Here is an 8,628-nt window from a genome sequence, read left to right as displayed (position 1 = left end):
CCACCAGTATGGAACTAGGAAAGCCTAGGTTTGCAAAGACTGTTGTCAGATAACCCGTATCTATATCTTTCCAGTAGTCCCATCATGGACCATAAATATTTCCTAGAGCCATATATACCTTCACTCTCCTCTCATGCTTGGAGATAGTTAGTTGTTTACATCTGCCCATAAGACATTCCTCTCTGCTAACTTGGCATCAGACATCACTAGCTCTCAAAATTGCCCATGCAGCTAAGACTGACTCACCTACTCAAAAACACAAATTGCATGGTAGTCACTGGGAGTCCACCTTACCATGGAAGCACCACAGAGAACAAAACACCACTTAACTGAGTCTGAGATCAACTTTCATTGTTATCACCAAAGAAAATTATGCCAAATAATCAAGTATATTTACTAAAGCAAATTGTTAAGCAGTTAAATAAAGAGCTGGAAATGAACGTTTTAAATGTAGGTACATTAGTACCTTAATTTTGAGACTCAAATTTCCCTCCTCTTCTTCCTTGTTTCTCTTAAAATATATTCCCATTGCGCTTCTTAGATACAATTTTTAATGGAAAACATGTATTGTGAAACATCTCATTTGACTCATTACTTTTAACTCAGTCTAAGTTATGCACAAAAAATAGACAAGTTAATATCATAGGCAGACTTTTCTTCTCTGGATTCCCTCTTTGTCACCACTAACTTTAGGGGCCCTGCACTCACACATGCTGCAATATCCTCAGCTCCACCCTGTCCCACTACCACACATAGCCTGATCCCATCCCACCACCTTACCTGTGTTTGGGCTCTTGAGTGGACAAAACCCAGGAAATAAGTGAAGCAACTGGGAGCTGTAAATGTAATGACCAGCCAGTGAGCAGATGCCTCAAGGCTGCAAGGCCATGGCTACACCCTTCCTCTCCTTCAATGCAGGCTCTAGTATGGTGCGTTTCTTCTGCAGCTGATCTTGGCAAAGACTATAGGAACTTAGTATCTCTGAGATATTATCCCTTCATTCCTTTGCCAAATTTGACTGAGGTAACACAGCTGATGGAAAGGAAGGGCAAGGGTAACGAAGGAGAAAACTGGACAAAAAGAGACCAACTGGGCTTCACATCATCTTTGTTTTGATAGGATGTCATGGTTTAACCCCAGATGGTGACTCAGTACCATACAGCTGCTCACACACTTCCACTCTCCTTCTGGTGGGCTGCGGAGAAGAACCAGAAAAAAATGGTAAAACTCATGGGTTCAGATAAGAACAGTTTAATAACTGTAAAAAAAAGAAATTTAAATGCAGCAATGAAAAGGGAGACAACAAAAAAGAGAGACGGGACTAAAACACAATAAACACAAGTGATGCACAATACAATTGCTCACCACCTGCTGACTGATACCCAGCCAGACCCCTGCAATGGTCTGCCCTTCCAAGGTTTTATTCATTGCAGGGAGCTTCACGTAAAGATGAAGGGAGCCAGATAAGTTCTTCATAGGCACATGCAAAGGAAAGGCCCTCACTGCCCTGCCCAGTTACTGCTCTGAGGGCAACAGGCACCATGGCATGTGCAAAGAAGCTCTGTGCAGCTTTCCTCTCCTCTCATGGCTGGTTTTCTGTCCTTGTCCTCCAAACTTCTTCCTGTCACCCCTGCTCTGGTTCTCACTGAAATGAATTACATACTTCTTGCATACTGCACATCCCCAGGCAAAATATCTCATGGAAATGCAACTACAGTTTAGTCACAGTCTGAATTTGATCCGCTCAGGCACACACTATAGAGGAGGGGAGGGTGGTGTTGATTTGTTTGTTGCATATACACTGGCTGTTAATTTTTATTGCTGGTAAACTTTCTCTCTATAAAATCTGTGTGAAAGCTGGACTACCATGTTAAAGGAAAGTTACCAGATGGGGAAAATATGGTTGATTAAAGTGGCTGTTTCCATGTTTGCTCAGTGTTGTGACACATCTTCACATTGGGAAGGTGATTGGCAGAGAAACAACAGCAGTGAGTGCTGATGGGTGTATGCGTCATGTATAAATGCCTGGAGCTGAGTAGGGCTCGGTTTCATGAACTTCACAGAGCTCCTGAGTCTGATTGTAGGTTTTGCTGTAAAAATGAAGAAATTGAGAGATAAATTAAATAAAAATAAGTGCCACAATTCCTTCTTCAGACTACTGAATGCAAAATGAAGAAAAAGCAGGGAGACTGTCTCAGGCAAGGAATTAAAGTTTAACACTGCAAGTACTCTACAGAAGGTACAATCCTATTTATTCCTGTTCATATTAGCTTCCTTGTCTCCATTCCAGGAAGGAAGGACAGCTTTATTTTTAAACCTGAGTTTCCAGATCTATCACAGACATTGAGCGTGATCTGGAAGTCATGTCATCTCCTATTCCTTCAGCACCCTGTCTATAAAATGTGGACAACACTTCTTCCCCCTTGGTCTTGAACCCTGCATGTTTTGAGTGCAGTTTATTCCATGCACGTGTGTGTAGATATATACTGAGGCAAAGACAGAAATATGCAGACCCTGATTTTGCTGGCATTGTAAAATGAGACTAAAAAGCTTTTAGTAAGGAGTGAGCATGGTGGACAACTAATTTACTCAATCACCAGTTTACAAATAGACACCAATTAGGTCTATAAGCACATGCTGCTGCTAGCAGAGTTGCAATGGACTGGTTTCCAGAGGATTTGCATCTCAGGCTGTCTCGAGGTTTAAAAAGGGCTTGTTTCCTTACAGAAGGATAGGACTATTAGCCATCCCCAGCCACTGGCGTGGAAAGCCCAAACACAACCCTGCCTAGACTGTTCCCTGAGCAAAGATGCCCCTGCGCTGGTTACCAGAAGGACGTTGGCAGCTGGCTTCATCCTCACTGCACTGCTTATTGCAGTCATTGCTTCAGTCTTTGTGGATGCTGTACCAGCTGCTGCTCATCTTGTCTCACACCCATCCTGAAGAAGACAGTTTTTCAGACTTTCAACCTGTACCCAGCCATTTTATCTCTTCATCAATAGCCTCTCATCTTTTAACTCTGCTCTCAACTCCTTTATTCACAGCCGCTAACTAACAGCTATTTTCTTCAGCCCAAAATGTACCTCAATGTAAGGCACCCTGAGGTCCACTTTGTTTTTGCTGCTGGCCTGTGGCAAGGCTTGGTTTTGCATAGTCCCTTCACCAGGCATTGCTCATTTTCTCCATTCAGCTTTCTCCCACTAAGGCCCAGGTTTCATGGAAGGTCCTACCTTCTCCAAGGACTGAGTTTTTTTCTGAGCTAATGTCAGGACAGAGGTCCCAGAGTGGTTTCCCCCTTCGGGCTGGCACATCGCTGTGTGGAGCAGAGCAGGCATGCAACACTTGGGAGGCAGAGCTGGGGCAGAGCAGGGAATTAAGGAAGTATTTAGATAAGAGTTTCTTCTAAGACAAATGAACCCCAGGTTTGTTTGGAGTAGACGCAAGACTCATCTAACTCTCTGAGTCTTGGGACCAGCCTGCTATGAAATCCAGCACTGAAGCTTGCTCCATCTGTGAGCTGCTCTATGAGTACCTGTGCATCACCGAATTCACTGAAGCAAATTTGTTATGTTGTTACACAGGGAATTAAGTGCCTGGATAATGCTGTGGGATCTCACTGAAAACACACAGGCTTACTCCCTGGTCCTGCATTTGCACCCAGTTGTTGCAACTGCAGCTAGCAAAGCCCCGAGGGGGTAAAAATCAGCTATTATGAAAGAATAAGCATCCATAGCTCTTGCAGGGAACACCTGAAGGCAAAAAAGCTGCTCTCCAATTGCATCAAAAGCTGTGCTGAACATGTATGCACAGTGCAAAAAAAAGTTCTTCACTTGGGCAGAATGAGGAAGCAAGGTAAATCTAAGATTTTGGGGGATTTTAACTTCCCTGATGTTTGCTGGAAGGACCACTCGGCAACCCAGCCGCAGTCCAGGAGGTTCCTCCAGTGTGTGGATGATAACTTCCTCCTGCAAGTGGTGGATGAGCCGACCAGGAGAGGAGCGCTGCTGGATCTCATCCTCACTAACAAGGAGGGTCTGGTTGAAGCAGTAAGGGTTGAGGGCTGCCTTGGTTGCAGCGACCACGAGATGGTGAAGTTCAGGATCTTGTGTGGTAGGACTAGTAGAATACCAAGTAGAATTGCAACCCTGGACTTTAGCAGGGCAAACTTTGGCCTTTTCAAGCAATTGCTAGGGGAAATCCCATGGGCAAGGCTGCGTGAAGGAAAAGGGGCCCAAGATAGTTGGTTGACATTCAAGGACTGCTTTTTCCGTGCTCAAGATCGGAGCATCCCGACACGCAGGAAGTCAAGGAAGAGGGCCAAGAGACCTGCGTGGCTAAATAGGGAATTGCTGGGTATGCTCAAGTGGAAGAGGAGAGTTTACAGGTCATGGAAGGAGGGGCTGGCCACTTGGGAGGAATATAAGGCTGCTGCTAGAGGATGTAGGAAGGCAGCTAGGAGGACTAAGGCATCCTTAGAATTAAACCTGGCAAGAAGGGTCAAGGACAGCAAAAAGAGCTTTTTCAAGTACCTGGCAGACAAAACTAACACCAGAGGCAATGTAGGCCCACTGATGAACGGGATGGGTGCCCTGGTGACAGAAGATACAGAGATGGCAGAGTTACTGAATGACTTCTTTGTCTCTGTCTACTCTGCTGCAGGCAGTCCTGAAGAGCCCTATACCCCTGAGACCTTAGATGAAGTCAGGTCGACGGAGCGACTTGCCTTAGTCGATGAGGAATGGGTTAGAGATCAGTTGAGCAATCTGGACGTCCATAAATCCATGGGTCCAGATGGGATGCACCCGCGGGTGCTGAGGGAACTAGCGGAAGTCATTGCTAGACCACTCGCCATCATCTTTACCAAGTCTTGGGAAACGGGAGAGGTGCCCGAGGACTGGAGGAAAGCAAATGTCACTCCGGTCTTCAAAAAGGGCAAGAAGGAGGACCCGGGTAACTATAGGCCGGTCAGCCTCACCTCCATCCCTGGGAAAGTGATGGAACACCTTGTCCTTGGTGCCATCTTAAAGCATATCAAGGCTAAGAGGGTTATGAGGGGCAGTCAACATGGCTTCACCAGGGGGAAATCATGTTTGACCAATCTCTTAGCCTTTTATGAGGAAATAACACGGTGGATGGATGATGGCAGAGCGGTGGATGTGGTCTACCTTGACTTCAGCAAAGCCTTTGACACAGTCTCCCACAGCATCCTCACGGCTAAATTGAGGAAGTGTGGACTGGATGACCAGGTAGTGAGGTGGACTGCGAACTGGCTGAAGGAGAGAAGCCAGAGAGTTGTAGTCTATGGGGCTGAGTCTAGTTGGAGGCCTGTAACTAGTGGAGTGCCTCAAGGGTCAGTACTGGGACCGGTATTATTTAATATATTCATCAATGATTTAGATGAGGGAATTGAGTGTACTATCAGCAAGTTTGCTGATGACACTAAGCTGGGAGGAGTGGCTGACACGCCAGAAGTGCTGCCATCCAGCGAGACCTGGACAGGCTGGAGAGTTGGGCAGGGAATAACGGGATGAAATATAACAAGGGAACTTGTAGAGTCCTGCATCTGGGCAGGAAAACCCAGGTTCCAGTATAGGTTGGGGAACGACCTGCTAGAGAGCAGTGTAGGGGAGAGGGACCTGGGGGTCCTAGTGGATGACAGGATGACCATGAGCCAACACTGTGCCCTTGTGGCTAAGAAGGCCAATGGCATCCTGGTGTGTATTAGAAGGGGGGTGGTTAGTAGGTCGAGAGAGGTCCTCCTTCCCCTCTACTCTGCCCTGGTGAGACCCCATCTGGAATATTGTGTCCAGTTCTGGGCCCCTCAGTTCAAGAAGGACAGGGAGCTGCTGGAGAGAGTCCAGCGCAGGGCAACCAAGATGATTAAGGGAGTTGAGCATCTCCCTTATGAGGAAAGACTGAGGGAGCTGGGTCTTTTTAGTTTAGAGAAGAGGAGACTGAGGGGTGACCTTATAAGTGTCTATAAATATATAAAGGGGGAGTGTCACGAGGATGGAGCCAGGCTCTACTCAGTGGCAAACAATGATAGGACAAGGGGTAATGGGTGCAAACTGGAACACAAGAGGTTCCACTTAAACTTGAGAAGGAACTTCTTCTCAGTGAGGGTGACGGAACACTGGAACAGGCTGCCCAGGGAGGTTGTGGAGTCTCCTTCCCTGGAGACATTCAAAGCCCGCCTGGACACATTCCTGTGTAACGTTATCTAGGTGTTCCTGCTCCAGCAGGGGGATTGGACTAGATGATCTTTTGAGGTCCCTTCCAATCTCCAGCATACTGTGATACTGTAAGAGGTGATGAAATGCGCTTCAGAAGACTTCCCACAATACAGTAATAAAGAGAAGTTTGGCTGAAAGATTACAGAGGGATGGGACTGGCTTTTGAATTTTCCAAACAAAAATCAAAACGAAATTAGGACAAAGACCTCAGAGTTTATGATATTGCTAAGCTGACATGGCTATTTGTAGACCTCACTGTAAAACATGACAGAGTTTTGCTATTCAGGGAAGACGGCTATCCTGGTGGCAGTCTGACAGCTCCCTGCTCTCAGGGCAGCATGAAACCTAAACAGCTGGGGACCGAAAGGGGGCACTGAGGCTGGTGCTATTGCAAAGCATGTTTCTGATGAACACAACTTTCAATCTCTGCCAAAAATGCTTTTGTTCCCCAAACCCTGCTTGATACCCAAAGAGCTACACTGCCTGCTGAGAGGCTGTGGAGTGCATAATCATTTATAGAGGAATAACCAATAATGTGCAAACCTTAGTGGTGATGAATTTTATTTTAAATATTCTTAGAAATGGAAGAATAATCAGACTTGCTCTGGGGAAGTAATTTCTGAGCTTGCTGACAGGCGATAGCTTATGATCTTCCCTTAGAAGCCATGAAGTGCTTTCTGCCAAAATTATCAGTCCTTCAGATATTTTTTAACTTGTGTAAGCTAGGCTTTTCCTCTCGGGCTTGTTAGCAAAGGATGCCTAACTACTCCAGGCACGTTCTGAAAGGAAAAACACAGTATGGGATAATTTCTGTGCAAGAATATGAAATGTGATTTAACTTGGCTGCACGATGTCAGGCAAAATAATTAATTTCAAGGGAAGCTTTGCCATCAGAGCAGTTGAATATTCAAATGTAGCCACTGGCCAAGAATTCAATCACCAAGGTGTCCCCTTTTTTGGGCTTATGTTTTGGGGCCTGATACGCAGATGACAGACACCTTTCCCTTAACAATTCTCCCTCAGTCACTCTGAGAATCTTCAGTGAAGGTTTTTTTTTCAGCATCACTCTAATGGTGCTTCTTTTGTTGGTGGCCTGTTAGCAAGAAGAAAAACTAAAGAAGTGGTGCACAAACAATGTTTTTAATTGTTAAATAATCATTTACTGCTGAAATTTGCAGAAAATTTGGAGGTATGGAAAATATAGGTCCAAAATTAAACATACGTCCAAAAAGCAAACCATGGGCAAAAATTAGTACAGTATTTTTTTCCAGATGTGCAGACATGACACAACGCTCAATAGAAGAAAACTCAAACCAACAATAAAAGCTCATTCTGCACTGTCAGACATGTTCCTTCCCTGCTACCTATGCAAGGCAGATTTCTAAGCTGAGACTTGTGGTCTGCAGGTCTGTGGTCAGCCCTGCGTCGACACTTGGGACGTGCGACTTTCCTCCAGAGCTCACTTTGCAGCACATGGGAGAGCCAAGTGGCTGCATGTGCTCACAACTGGACAATCAAGGCACTGGGACTCTCAGTGACGTGTATCTGGAGGTCAGTGCAGCATTTGGGGATGGACAATCAGCCTGAATTTGCTCCCACACACAAATAGCAGAACTGATGGGGATGAATTATTTCATCTTTTTCCCCCAAGTTCAGAGAGCAATCTGTTCTGTTGCCAGGTCTATTTAGGCTACACAGAGATTTCTCAAAACATCCTTGACCTTGCCACAGTGTTTTCAAACTGTTTACTGCATTTCAGTGAACAGAGACACATTCTGCTGGGAAATAACTGGGAGAAGAAGAATGTCGCCCTGGTGCTAGCAGTGGGTAAAACACTGGAGCAGATTTTAGAAAATCCAATTAAGTTTGAGTTTTACAGGACTGGTTGTATATATGCCTTCTTTTGATACAATACTCTGCTCACTCTGCTGATAAGGGAGGTACCAGGGACTGGACTCCAATCAGCTGCTGCACAGCGAGCAACACAGCTCACATTGCCAGGACCTCCCCAGCTTTCAGTCAGACCCCTCCATGGCATGGCCTCTCCTAATTAGCACTGTCTTCAGGGGAGAAAGCACTTCAAATCTCAGCTGAAAGGTGTGTGACTGAACACCTGTGACAAGCAAAGCTTTCTCTTCTGGCTCAGTAGAGGGAAGGCATGCACAGTGCCCATGTATATCTGACAGTGTTTGCAAGCCCTCCCCTGCCTCTTGCCACATCCCACCTGCGGGCAAGTGGACAACCCAGCCTCTCAGCCCACACATTCAGCTATTCTGCAGCACAGCTGAATGCCAGTTGCCTTGTGGCAACTCGCTCACTGCAGCCTTGAACCAAACTCTGCTGAAATCCTGGGGAGATCTGTGCTGATCCCATGGCTCCCCAGAGCTGGGAATGA

Source organism: Pezoporus occidentalis, unplaced genomic scaffold, assembly GCF_034315485.1.
Source record: "Pezoporus occidentalis ecotype Australia unplaced genomic scaffold, CSIRO_AGI_Poc_V1 ctg7, whole genome shotgun sequence".
Taxonomy (NCBI): domain Eukaryota; kingdom Metazoa; phylum Chordata; class Aves; order Psittaciformes; family Psittacidae; genus Pezoporus; species Pezoporus occidentalis.
Note: the sequence above shows the minus strand (reverse complement) of the source record.